The sequence below is a fragment of the Protopterus annectens genome, chromosome 10.part0 (assembly GCF_019279795.1).
Source record: "Protopterus annectens isolate FY-2018-M chromosome 10.part0, PAN1.0, whole genome shotgun sequence".
NCBI classification, from domain to species: domain Eukaryota; kingdom Metazoa; phylum Chordata; order Ceratodontiformes; family Protopteridae; genus Protopterus; species Protopterus annectens.
The window spans coordinates 1,204,655,434-1,204,670,353 of NC_056744.1; positions in this window are offsets into that span (position 1 = coordinate 1,204,655,434).

Below are 14,920 nucleotides of genomic sequence, written 5' to 3' on the forward strand. Positions count from 1 at the left end.
GAATTTCTTTCAGTTCAGCAGTTCTAATCTTCATCCCAAGTACAGTCTGTTGCCAAGTCTTAAATATACACATGAACATTTTCAACTCTGCATTGAAAAAAAAAATGCTGAAAGAACAAGGCATCGTGATATGCTAGTCCATAGTTTCCATTCTAATTTCTCTTATTTGATTCTTCTGTGTAACCACGTGAAACAATAAACTACTTAGAACAAATAATAAAATAATATGAACTTCTTGCATTAGTTTTGTTAGCTGAAAACATTCAAATAGTATGCTGTTTTGGCAGAGAGGGAAAAAGTCCTGAATATAAATAGCTGGTGCCAACATCATGGAGGACTGAAGCTAAATGCTAAATGTTAAAATGCATTATAATATCCTTTGGGAAGTCATCTACCCCAGGGAACTACCACATTGACAATGCGCCCCTAAGAGTTGACTCAGTTATTCGGGATTTAGGACAGATTGATCTCAGAGGATACCACTGCTCTGGAACAGACTCCCCTTCCATATAACTCAAAGCCCATCCCTATCCCAATTCAAGCTCATCCTGAATCTATGGATAGGAAACAAAAAAAAAAATTATCCCCAAGACTGCCTTCTGTTACTACTAATGGACAGAAGCAGCTCCTAAATGCTTTATCCCATGCATGGGTTCCCTCAAATTATCTATGATATGATCCCAGTTATTCTCAATAGAAGTAATATATAATTATTGACCACAGAATGGGTAAGGCCAATCTAATACATACCGCAACAATAAATATGTTCCAAGACATTACCCAAAAATGTTTCTGCTCTGTAGAAATCTGGCTCAAAAGGATCAAACCTCCTACTCAACCCCAAGAAAACTAACTTAATGATTTTTACATAAAAAGTTGCAAAAATCAAAAGCAATCTTTCACCATAAAGTCAGCAAATGATACTGTCATTGAAACTGTAACTCACAGCTATATTTCAGACATTATAATAAATGCCAGTCTCAAATGTGACTAGATATACTGCACACCATTAAGTCTGCACACCAGAAACTAGGGTCCCTTTATAGGACCAATGGATTCCTTACAGATATTGCAAGAAAATCTCTAGCCACTACCTTCTTACTGCCAACTCTCTCATACAATACTCTTATCCTAACAAACTTAAACAATACTCAAAGAAAGAAACTCACCTTCTGCTACAATAAAATAGCTAAATTTGTCACCAATCTCCATTGTCATAGCTTAAAGCAATTAAACTGGCTTGAACTGCATAACTACCTGACATATTTACAACTAACTGCAGTACACAAACTCATTCATCATCCAGAAAAGATGCCCTGCACTAAAAACAGATTACTGTCCTCCAAGGGACCTCTGTTCTAGTAGCAAATGTTTACTAATTGCAAATAAGTCAAATAAAGCTGTGGGGGACTCGCTATGCTCCCAGTACTTACAGGCAGCACAGTGGTGCTGTGGTTAGCATTGTTGTCTCATAGCACAAGGTTCTCCAATTCAGTTCTTGGCTGGGGTGCCTTCTGTGTAGAATCTGCATGTCCTCCCTGCATTTGTGTGGGTTTGCTCCAGGTGATCCAGTTTTCGCCAACATTTAAAAGATATGCCTTGCTTCAAACTGTGAGGAAGCCTCCACTAGCCAGTCTTACTCCACCCAAGCTCAGCACTGCCTCCAGCATATTTTGGCCTTAAATTAATGAATAACACCAGTACAATCAAAAAGCACCACCATGAAGCAAACTGTCCCGTATGAAGCAAAAATACTAAGTATAAGACTAAAACAGTGCATCAACAGGATGGACCACAGCAGTCTAAATAAAGATGCAAAAGCTCTGAATATAGTAGTTGAAGAACTTGTTCTACAAAAAAATCCAATCGTAACAATGATACTTAATAAACAGACGTACTTTATTCACTTCAACACGGTAAGCACTTTCACCATAAAGGCTTCATCAGACCATATAAAATTGTTAAAACTCATGGATTTAAATAGTACTCACTTAAATCAATTTGATGACAATAATTGAAGCACAGGTAGTGATGTCATCAAATTGATTTAAGTGTGTACTATTTAAATCCATGAGTTTTAACAATTTTATATGGTCTGATGAAACCTTTATGGTGAAAGCGCTTACCGTGTTAAAGTGAATAAAGTAAGTCAGTTTATTAAGTATTGTTGCTACGATTGGATTTTTTGTAGAACAAGTTCTTCAACTACTATATTCAGAGCTTTTGCATCTTTATTTAGACTGCTGTGGTCCGTCCTGTTGATGCACTGTGTTTTTGTCTTAAATTAATGAATGTTATATTCCAAAATTTTGTTTTTAAAACCAAATCTTCATTGTCATAGACCTGATTGTAAGCACATTACCATCCCACCACCCCCAGCAATATCCCTTTTCACCAATTTTGTTTTCCACTCAGCTTTAGCATGCAATCCCTCCTTGCATTTCAAACTTCTATTCTTCTCTCTCCTCTCCCCCAATATACCTAACTCTTCTTCATAAGCATTCTATTCTTTCCAGCCTTCTTCTTGTCCTCCACTCACTTGACCCCCCTTCCATTTCATTTACTGCCTTACAGACTTTATTTTTCTCAATCTTTCCAGATGTCCCCTTCTTTTTGACTAGTCACTAGATTAAACTCCTCTTTCTCTATCTCTAATGTCACCCCCTCTAATATTTCCACTTCTCTAGGTTGTTTTTTTTTTCATTTTCTCTTTAAGTTTTTGACTCCCTCTTGTTTCTATTCTACTTTGTTACTGCCACTATAATCTGGGAAACATTCTTTGACAATAAAACCAACATAGTTGCAATTTCCCTGTATCCAGTACTTATGGTTTCACAGATTGTTTTTTATTACAGTTTTATAGCCAGTCCTGATCTGGGCCAACCTTCTTTTTCCTCTCCATTGTTATGCTTTGTCTCACAAGACCTACCTGCATGCACAAGGTGCTCTTTCTACCTCCTCTGTACCTTATCATGCCTTGCATCATTTAAAGTTCCCCTACTGGTGTTTTTTCACTCCATCTTTTTCCCCTGACTCTCATCTATCCCCCTTCACCTTTTTTGGGAGGTCCTGGTCTTGTGCCTTTTCCATAGATTTGTGTACTTTTTCTTGGTTTTTATTTTTTGGTGTGCCAACAACAAGATAAACTGATACTATTATGATCTGTTCCTAGCTCTCGCAGTACACTGTAGTTTAGAGTTTTAGTTGTGTAAGGGTAGCTGATTTACATTACACTACGCTGTATATTTGATTTTTTTCTTGTCTCTTGTTCCCAGGCTGAGTTACACTGTGTAGTCTTGCATTACATCCATATGTTGCATGGTTCACCTGTCTTGCATCCCTTTTAATTCAATTTTAATTATCAAAAGAGACATACGAGCTAACTAAACATTGGTTTGTGCTCACTTTGTGTTTTTGTTTGTGCTTGTAACTGCTTTATTCTTATTCAGGCATAAAATTTTTGCATTAAACCCATATGCTGCATAGTTCCCCTATCTTGCGGCCCTTTTAATTTAATTTCAATTACCAGAAGAGACATATGGGCTAACTTAACATTGGATTGTGCTTGCTTTGTGTTTTGCTTGTGCTTGTAACTGATTTTTCTTCTTATTCAGGCATAAAACCCACATGTTACATGGTTCACCTTGCTCGTGCTGCTTAGTTTTAATTTTCAAATATCCTAATGAGACATACGGGCTACTAACATTTTAGTTTATGCTCCTTTCTCTACCTTGGACAGTGGAATTGTCAGACACCTATCTACTATATTCCGTATCATTAGACTAGGGTTACAGGGAAATTACCACACCTAGCTATTTTTTGTTACATACTTCTGTCAAACAATGTTAGAAGATGCAGTTTTCTAAGCACAGCAATTTGAATTAAGGCATTGTAAACTGTTGCACACTCGTTTTGCCTAAGCGTTTGTCTTTCACAGACAAATTACCTTGTCATCATATGCATTTTTTAGTGATTAATGTGAACATAGGACTGCTACTGTAGATCACTTTATTTGTCCATCACTGTTTCAAAGTTTATAGTGTGTTACTAGCATGGTTTATTAGACATAAGTATCATGCTGTATCTCTGAACTGATTACTGCTTGTTTTTGCTGTACTGAGTATTACAGTCATTGCCTACTTCTGAATATATTTAATTATCTGGACTGTGTAGATTCTGCCTTTGCCTGTTTGTTGTATAGCTTTCTGCACCTATCTCTCTTACTGACTCTCTTTTCTCTCAACTTACACTCTTTCTATAGCTTGTTGTGCTACTCTTTCTTTCCTGTACTATCCTCTGGTTGCTCTGTACTGTGGTCTACTTAATGAACCCCATCCTTCCTCCTTCTCTAATTACTTACTCCCTTTACCTCTCTCCTGCCTTGTCTCTATAACCTTGTGTGCTAAACTACATATTTAGCAACCTCCTTCTAATGTATTCTAATCTTCTTCTTCACTTTTTTAGGCTGATACTGCTGTTTCTGTACCAGGTTGTGAGGAAGTCAACAATACCCTGCTTGAAAGTGTGAAGAAGACACCACTACCAACTCTTAATCCACCCAAGCCCATCACTGCCTCCAGCATATTTCAACCTTAAATTAATGTATGTGATATTCTAAAATTTTGATTTTAAAACCACACCTTCATTGTCATAGACCTGGTTGTAAGCACATCACCAGACCACCACCCCCAGCTATACCCCTTTTCACCAATTTTGTTTTCCACTCAGTTTTAGGGTGCAATTCCTCCTTGCATTTCCAACTGCTGTTCTTCTCTCTCCTCTCCCCCAAGTACCTAACTCTTCTTCATAAGCATTCTATTCTTTCCAGCTTTCTTCTTCTCCTCTCACTCGACCCCCCCTCCATTTCATTTACTGCCTAACAGACTTTATTTTTCTCAATCTTTCTGGATGCCCCCTCCTTTTTGACTAGCTGCAAGCTTAAATTCTTCTTTCTCTATCACTAAAGTCACCCCGTCTATTTTTTCCACTTCTCTAGGTTTTGTTTTTTTCATTTTCTCTTTAATTTTTCAGCTCCTTCTCATTTCTTTTCTACTGTGTTACTATTGCTATAATCTGGGAAACATTTTTTGACAATAAATGCAACACATTTGCAATTTTAATGTATCCAGTACTTATGGTTTCACATATTTGTTATTTGCTACAGTTTTATAGCCAGTCCTGACCTGGGTCAGCCTGGTCTGTTTGCCCTTGCTATGTTCAGGCTCACTCCACTCCCCTACTCTACCCCCATTCCCACCCACCCCTCATACACAACACTTATACTATATCCCCATTGTTCACACCCCCTATCTCCACTCAGCTTCCTCCTAAACCCTTCAATCAATGCTTACATTCTCTGAACACTAATCTACCTATCATACTCAAGACCTCAATGCAGTCCCCCCTCCTCCTCATCACTTCATATTCACATAATATCTCTGCAGTCTAGTTATTCACCTTTGTCTGCTAGAATATGTTTCTTGCAAACCTGAAATGTATTAGTAGTTTCCTTCCTATTGTCCTTCTCACACCTATTCTTACCCTCACCTCCTATGCTACCTCATATGAATGCTCTCTCATATAGACACCCTTCACCAACTATAACATATTACCAAACAAATCACTCTGCCACCTACTCATGCACAATAACTTCATCTCTTTTTCATCTTTCAGATCCTATCCTGCTTAAATCTAAGATCTTCCAACTACCCACATTCATATTTAAATCTAAACCAAACACCTACCCCCAATACTATTGATATAATTATCTCAAACTACTCATTTTAAACCTACTGCTATTAGGTGACATCCATCCTAACCCTGGACCAAACCACAACCCCTCTCTCTCTGCCCATCCCTCACGCCCCCTAAACTCCCCACCCCAATACTACCTCTCAGAACCCTCCATCCTCTTCCATCAAAAAACTATCTATTCTATCCATGAACATCCAAAGTATTATGAACAAAATCTCCCCATTTCACACCTGGATCTCCCAATACACCCCTGACATTCTCACCTTCTCTGAAACTTGACTTAAGCCACACATATCCAGCTCCAAATTTCTCTCCTCAGGCTATAATATCTTCCAGCAGGATAGAATCATGAAAAAAGGTGGTGGGGTCACAAGTTTGTAGTCAATTGACCCTCCACCTTCTATCTATTACCATTCCCAACTTTCCCCCAGCTGAAGTACTCATTCTCATATGTAATCTGAATAACCACAAGACATTACCAATTTCTTCCATTTACAACCCCCAAGGCAACAACATCCCTACCTTAGAGCTATTTCTCTCCTGGCTCTCCCAGACTATTTCATATGAAACTGTTATTTTGCGTGATGTTAACATTGATTGGTACACCATTAATTCTGATCCCCTAACACCTCCATTAACCTCTACAGCTTTTCCCAGCTAATATCTGCCCTACTCATCTAAATAAACAAGCCAATTCAGGCTCCACACTTGACTGGATCCTTATCTCCAATCCCAACTCCTATCACAACCCCTTCACCTTACCTGACACCCTAGGTGATCACAATCCTACCTTCATACTTCAAGACTCACCCCTACTACACAAATCCCAGAAATACAAAAGACTGCCATAAGCTCTCAAACTTTAACCCAGAAACTTTCAACCACTCACTCTGTACAATTAACTGGTCCCTCTTCTATGACCTCCCCCTTGAAGAAGCTGTCCTAGCCTTTAACAACACATTTTAAGACACACACAACTCCCTGGCCCCCACCAGGAAAATAATAGTCAAAACCCACTTTGTCCCTGGTTAACACAAGCCACCTGTTTCACTAATGAATAAGAGAGATAGTGCATGCAAAAAATGGAAAAAAACAAAACTTCCACTGATTTACAAAACTATAGAGAGCTTTGCAACTTAACTAAAAAAACAGGTCACATGGGACAAAAAAAAAACATTTTCCAAAAACTACTACATAAACCTCACTCTAACTCCAAAAAATTCTGGCAATCACTAAACAAGTTAATACATCCTGAAAACCCCTCATCACCCAATCCATGCCCAAACAGCTCTCCTACTGATACTGTTACTTTTCTTAATTCCTTCTTCATCGACTCCACTCCTAGTCTAACCAAAAATGACACCATTACCTACCCCATCCCCATTGACCCACACCACCCTTTCTCTCTCTTAAACCCATCCCCACAGCTTACATCAGGTCACTTCTTCAAACTCAAAACATGCTCTCCTCCAGTTGATAACCTACCCCCCCAATACCTAAAACTTGCTGCCAGTTCTATTCCCTACTCCATCTCCATCCTAATCAATAGGTCAGTCAGGGAAAACATTGTACCTGAAATCTGGAAAAAATCCTATGTCATACCCTTGCATAAAGGTGGCAAGTCAACTGACCCCTATAATTTCAGGCCTATTACCATACTATCTCCACTGTCAAAAATTCTTGAAAAATGTATCCTTAAACAGCTCCTTGATCACCTACTCCTGGAAAACCTCCTTACCCCTACTCACCATGGCTTCTGCCCAAATCATAGTAGAGCTACTGCTATCATATCTTTCACTAACTTTATTGCAAATTCTTGTAATGACAACAAGCTAATCTCCTGTCTCTCTCTAAAACCTTCAACACTGTTTCTCATCATCTCCTTCTAACCAAACTATCTACCCTCAATCTCTGCAACTCTGCTCTTTGTTGGTTCTCCAGCTATCTCTCCAACAGATACTAGGCAGTTAAATGGCAGCCTAACTTCTCTCCATTCTTACCTGTACAAACTGGGATACCACAAGGCCCTTTCTATTCAGTATCTTTACTAATGACCTATACTCTTTTTGTCCAGTCTCCTCTCTCATAGAATATGCTGACAATTCCACAATTATCTCGTCCTCCAACAATATCACTCACCTTCACTCCCTCACCTAACAGTCTCTCCACTCAAAAATAGTTAACTTCCAACTATTTGCTACTCAACCCAAAGAAAACTAAACTTCTATTATTCTTCCCTAAATCCCTCCAACATCATAAAAACATGTTTTACTGCCTCCTCCCTTAACAACAGAATCATCACTGTTGAACCTCACACTAAATTACTAGGAGTTATTATCGACGACCAACTAAAGTTCAATCTCCATATTCAGCATTGCATTAAAAAGACACATCAAAAGTTAGGCCTGCTTTACAGGCATAAAAATTCCTCACAAATACTTCTAGGCTCTCTCTTGCACATGCATTCCTACTGCCCACCTTACTCTATGCAGCCTCCATTGTCACTAACATCCAAGCCAGTCTTCTGTCTAAAATGAAACTCACCCGCAACAGTATTGCAAGATTTGCCACCAACCTACCCTACCGCTCTCACCACAGCTTAGCCTTCAAAAACCTGCAGTGGCTTGAATTTCATCATCATCTCATAATCCCACAGCTGCTTCTTACTCATTCCATCATACATGAATCCTCCTCCTGCCCCTCTCTCTCTTTCTCTTTTTCTTCCCGCATGTAGCCCTATACTCCCAACTGGGCTGTCCATAGCTCCCAACAGCATCTTCAACAAGTATATGCACCCAATAAACCATTGGAAACTCCTCTATAGCTACTCTGTGACTAATGGTTAGAATAAACTTCCTCTAAGTGCAAGACAGATCTCAAACCCAATATCTTTCAAAACATCCCTAAAGGATACTCTCTGTCTATCTTGGACTTGTTTGTGCTATGACTCAACTTAATGCTCCTTATCTAACACTACTTCATCAACCATTTCTGCCTCCACTGTCTCTGCCTCTAATACTACAAAAAAAACTACAAATAAATTATAGTTCTTACAGCATCCAGATATGCAGTCCTTCAGAAACTGGTTTTACATTAGTATATTCTCTCATGTTTATATTTATTCTTACAATATCAAAAAGTTATACTATATTGTTTAGCCTTAAAACTCTGTTACTTTTATCACTTTTGTTAATTGTGCTGCTTTTAGAGCATTTTTCCTCGGGCCTCCGCTGAAAAAGGGCAACTTGTCAAATCAGACTAACCCGGTTAACAAATATCATATAAATAAATAAATGCATCTGGAGCTTTTCTCCCCAGGCCTGCACTGAAAATGGGCTCTGTCCCAGTCGGATTTTCCTGGTAAACAAATGTTAGATTAATTAATTAATTAATTAATTAATTAATTAAACTATAGAATGGTATCCCCACACAAATGAAACTCTCTGGCAAATTCAGTAGTTTTAAACTACTGTTTAAACAGCATCTTAACCAATTCTGATCCTGCACATGTTCATTACCAGGATAAGACTTGTGCTGACTGTATGATACTCTTTTAAATACACTCTTTAAACAGAATACTCTCAACCTCTCACTGAAATAGCAAAACAATTTTTGTGCATAATGCTGCCTGTACAATCCACTAAGTTGTATGTGGGCTTTCTCTTTAGTAACTTCTACCTCTGTAAAATATTAGAATGTATAAATGTGACTACTGTATGTTTGCAAATGTAAATAGAAATGTAACTCCTCTGTGTTTAGCTATAACAAATTACGATGCAATGTAAACAAATGAAGCTTTTCTTCCTGTGCCTCCACTGAAAATGAGTATTTCCCAGTGTAAACAAAGACAAATAAATAAATAAATAAACATTAAATGGGACAGGTTAATTCAGGCACCAAAAGGGAAATTGGCTAGGCTTGAAATCTCCCCAACGGCAGTTAGCCTAGTACTTGCCTATGAGCTTAAATATGAACCGTAAGACCTGAGTTTGATTAGTAGCTTAGTGCTGGCTGGAGCTGATTTAAAAGGAGAGAAAAACCCATATATTGGGTGGCTTTTTCTCCCCACTGTATTAGCCTATGTCACCCTATGGCTCCCTACCCAGAACCCCACATGCATTGCCAGGTTTACCAGCCACCTCCTAACCCCCTTTTTGGACTTACTGCAACAGTGCTTGGACCAGGATGCATCTTAGAGTTATTCTGAGACTCTGATCATCAAAATTCACTGTGGGGGTTCCATTTTGACCTACCCAGTTAGCATCTGTCTCTCTCAGTCCCATGGTAGTGTCCAACTGTGGGCGCGTCATGGCACTGTGTGGCATTTCACCCTGCCTCCACAGCAGCTCAGCCATTTCCACACTCTACCCACCTTAAACCCTTCTTCACAGTAGCCCCCAGCCTCCATGGAAGATTGTCAAAGTAGATGCACAGGTAATGCCTATCCCTCCCTGCTGTTCCATCAGTCTCCCAAAGTATTAATTGAATGGGGGTCGGCTGGGATCTAGTCAGGGTCTTATCCCTCTATACTACCAGAGTGTTAAGGGAGTAAAATAGTGGCACATATCTCCAGAGGGGAGGGGATGGAGGCATGCAGTGGTTATGGCCATCTCATAAGTCATGATGGTAATACCAGGGCCATGAAAGGAAACCCATTCCTGAGGTACATGGCGGACAAAAAAGGGCATACCATCACATAGGTTGTGGTAGTTCCTTGATTACTATTGCACATCCTTATGGATGACATATTACTATTGCATATCTTCATGGGTGACATTACAGGTAGGACTTGACAATTAAATAAAAAAAAAAAAACAGCTTGGCCGTAATATGATGGCCTAGCCTTTTCCACTCCTATGTCCAGGCCCTACCTTAGGGTAAATCCATGGATTTGAAGTTAGTGATACACTGGCCAATAAATAAATAAATAAATAAATAACTTAATAAATAAATAAATGAATAACAATTTAGATTGCAATGATAAATACCCTTTATAGCAAAAAATTCTTCAATGTCTTCCTCTTCTTTTTAGAAATTGTATGTTTAGTCAATAGCCCATGTTTGCTTCTAAAACAAAACAAAAGATTACTAAACTTGAAAAGTTACTTCTGGAATATTGAAAGTTGCAATTAAACATTGGCTATTAAACCTGGCAGTACATGTAGGAGTAAGGGTAGAATGGCATAGAGTAATGCAGGGGGGAGAACGAGCCACCCAATGTATGTGTTTTTTTTCTTTATATTTTAAAGACAACATTATGGCTAAACACCTACCTACAGGGTTACCTTTATTTAAATACCCAGTGGGTTGCAGGAAGGCTCAGTGTTACAAAATGAGTTATTGAGATTTTTTGACCATATCGGGTTTGAGTTTATGGACATCTTGTACAATGATAACGAATGTACACTGAGAGATTTAGAAGAGGACATCAGAAGGTTCCAAGATGAAATAACTAATGATTTATTATTTTCCACATTGGAAGATGATTACAACCAGATTTTTTGTAAAGATTACATAGAATGTAGTACTATAAAAAGGAAAAAGGAAAAGAAACTATCTAGAGACTGAGATCAACATCAAACCAATCAGGCATATACACATCCTTCTTCATGCAAAAAGTCTTATTATGATTCCATTGGGGTAAATACACATTGACATATCCACCAAGGTAGCTAACAGAAGCCATAATGGTGAAGTGGTGAAGTTTTTTTAGAGGACGTTAGATTGCTACGATGGTCTTCTAGACTATGAAACAGAAACTACAAGGTCCAACAGCAGTGTGCTGGAACCTCGGCTCAACAAGAATGGAGGCCAGAGTCCAGACTATCATTCTGTCAGGAGACGGTTGGCCAAATGGGGAGAGTGGAAGAAATAGATTTGTTGTTTCCATCTATTGATCAAGGTACTGTATTTGATTTCAAATGCTTTAAAGTTTACAAATACAGTTCTCTGGATGTTTCCCTGCTGTATTGGGATCTTTTAGCAAGGGCTTTATATTTGTTCCAGATAATAGCTTTAACCTTGGAAATTTATTTGATTTGAAGTTATTTACTTGTAAACTAAATTTGCCATTATTTTTTAAGGACAAGCACCACTTGATTGCAGAAAGTAATGTTTTGTAGAGACATTCTTTTCAACCCCCCCATTATCCCCTTATTTGGCAGCATTTGAATTGGGGTGTGAGAGAAAACTGAGATCCTTGAAGACTGATTACTCATGCTATAATTTAACTACTGGTAAAGAAATGTGTTGAATGAATTATGTAGTAACTGGTCCATCAGAATTGTGAAACCCAATAAGGGAGTTGGTGTGGTGTTGGTGGATTGTTTCATGTATTCCCACAAAATGCTGCAATATTTAAACAATGGGTATTTTTTGTGAGTGTCAATAAGAATGCAATCAACATAGCTTATTATGGCATTGAGCTATGGCTGGAAGATTCTGTCATTAATTTTATGTTAGACAGTTCATTATACATTTTTTTAAAGTTGATACAAACATCTTTGGAATACCTAAGGGTCATAAGTCAGTCATTGATCCTCCACTATGTCCAGTAGTGGTAGCAGCCTTTTCTAAAACTGAGTCTTTGGTCAAATATATTAATTTCACATTGAAATCTTTTTTTTTGTTTACAAGCCCCCATGTCCTATGGCATTTTCCATGTGAATTACATTACACAGCTTTCAATAAGGATTCAATATTTCTGGTAATTGATGTTAAGGATCTATTTTTGGTGATCCCTCACAAGGAAGGGCTTGAATGGTTTAATGAGGTCCTAATTTGTTGGTTCTGATTTAGCACATAACACTACAAAATTGGTGATTGATTAAAGGCGTGGAGTTAGTTTTAATAAACAGTTTGGTTTTCTTTGAATATGAATATTTTAAGCACATTTCTGGTGTCGCAATGGGGGCATCGGTGACCCCTGTTTTTGCAAACATCATTTTATGGTAGTTGGACAAATGGTTAGTTTTGTCATCTTCATTTGCTAGATACATTTTGAAGTACTTCAGATAACTGGATGACATTTTACCCTGTGGTCAGGTTCCACAGACCAGATTGATGAATTTCTGGATTATATTAATGGCACGTTTTTTTTCTGTTTTTAAGGGGAAATATGGCTCAGATTAGATTAATGTTCTAGAAATGAACATTGGTAAGGACTATAATGAGTACTGATTTACATATAAGATATTCCGTAAGAAAACCTACTCTAACAGCCTACTCCACTACAAAAGTCACTCTCCACCTTGGCAAAACAGAAACATCAAAAGGCAGTTTATTAGAGTGTTGTACCTTACTACTGATGACACTAGATTTTATGATAAAATTTAGGGTTTGACTAAAATATGTTTAGTTAAGCAATACCCTTTGGATCTTGTTTTAGGTTTAAGGGATTTGATGGCTAAAAAGACATGGGCTTAGTGGCATTATGACTAGTAATGGTGTTTTAATGCATTTCTAAGAGAGTGATCAGGCTGATTTGTTAAAATTTGACAGTTTTTCTAGAGCTGCTTTGATTTGCAACTTTAGTTATCATGCAAAAGAGGTAAAAGTTATTCTGCAGAGGAATTGACAAAAATTACAATTTGTCATAGGGTTTAGGTGCTACATTGGGAGAAGGCCCAGTTATGGTATTTAGTTTATATTTAGTGTCAAGGCTCCACCCCAACTAGATTGCCCTTTATATGACCCATGGGAACACTGACTCTGCAGGTATAGTTGCCTATCACTGCTTAAATCAGACCACTGTGCTGAAATTTTCCTTAAAGGGCCTGCCTGAAATACTCTCAGTTCTTATTATCTTCAAAGATTATTCCAGGCCCAGTCTCCTAGCACACAGGTATGACCTCAGGAGATTTAAAAGCTTTCCACTATAGATGGACCTCTTAGCAAATATATCCACTTATAACACTCTTTTCTACTCCTTCTTTAAGTTTTCCTTTGAGTCTTCTATCCCCATCTGCCTCAAATACAATTATAACTTTAGAAACAAACCCCTGTGGTAGTACCCCAGTATCAGAAACCTTTACAATAAAAGAAAAAAAAAAACTTCTGATCCTAAGAAATAAGCTCAACAATTCCACAAGAAATTATTTCACAAATGAAAGTAAAGAGCTCAGATCTAAGATTAACTCCTGCAAAGCAAAGTCTAAATTAAATATTGCATGCTCGTACCTCATCTAAAGAAAAAACTTTTTTTTTTTTTAATTAAGGCAGGTAGCATAGGAGCAATACCCAGCACTGCATTGACTTGAATACCAATGGTACCACCTACTTTGACATGGATGATGTCACTGGTATATTAATGGATATATTTAATTCAAACTTCTCATCGTCACCCTCCTGTTTCTTCCCACACTGTATTAAATCTGCATCACTGCCAGTATTTCCCCTAAACAAACCTTAACACCTCTCTCAAAAATAAAAACACTAGATCCTTGAGTCCAGAAAACATACTAGATTGTCTCCTTGTTAGGTTAAAACAAACTGCCTCAAATCTATTCAGTCTTAGTGACTCCAAGGGATATGTGCCCAAGGCCTGGTGGACAGAGATTGTGTCACCCTTCCACAAGGGTGGTCTAACTACTATACTAGCGAGCTATTGACTAATTAGCTTTATTAGCACAACATGTAAAGGAACATTATATAGCTCATAAATGATTATTGGCAAAGGTATGTCCTACATACCACATTTGGTGAATTTCTACAAGAAAGTCACTGAAGCAGTGGATGATGGCAAATCAGTGCACACTGCTTACCTGAATTTAGCTAAAGCCTTTGATCTTGCACCGGCATTATTTAAAATCTGACAGAGAGAAATATTAACACTTCTATAACTTGGATATTAAACTAAATCTCAGACAAGATCTGTAGAGTCAGGGTTGGTGGTACAATCTTCCCCAAAAAGTAAGCAATCAGTAGTGTCCTACAGGGTTCTATTCTGGTGTCATTCCTCTTCAGCATATATTTCACTCATGTCCAGGCTGACATCAGGGGTTTCTGGTTATGCTTGCTAATGAATGCAAACTTTAAGCTGTCATCAGCTCATTATATGCTATTAATATCCACTAAAGGGGCCTAACTCACACAAACAGCTAGTGTCAAGACCATGATTTTAAGCTCAGTGCAAAGGAATGCAGTACTGGTCTGTTTGGAAAGCAAG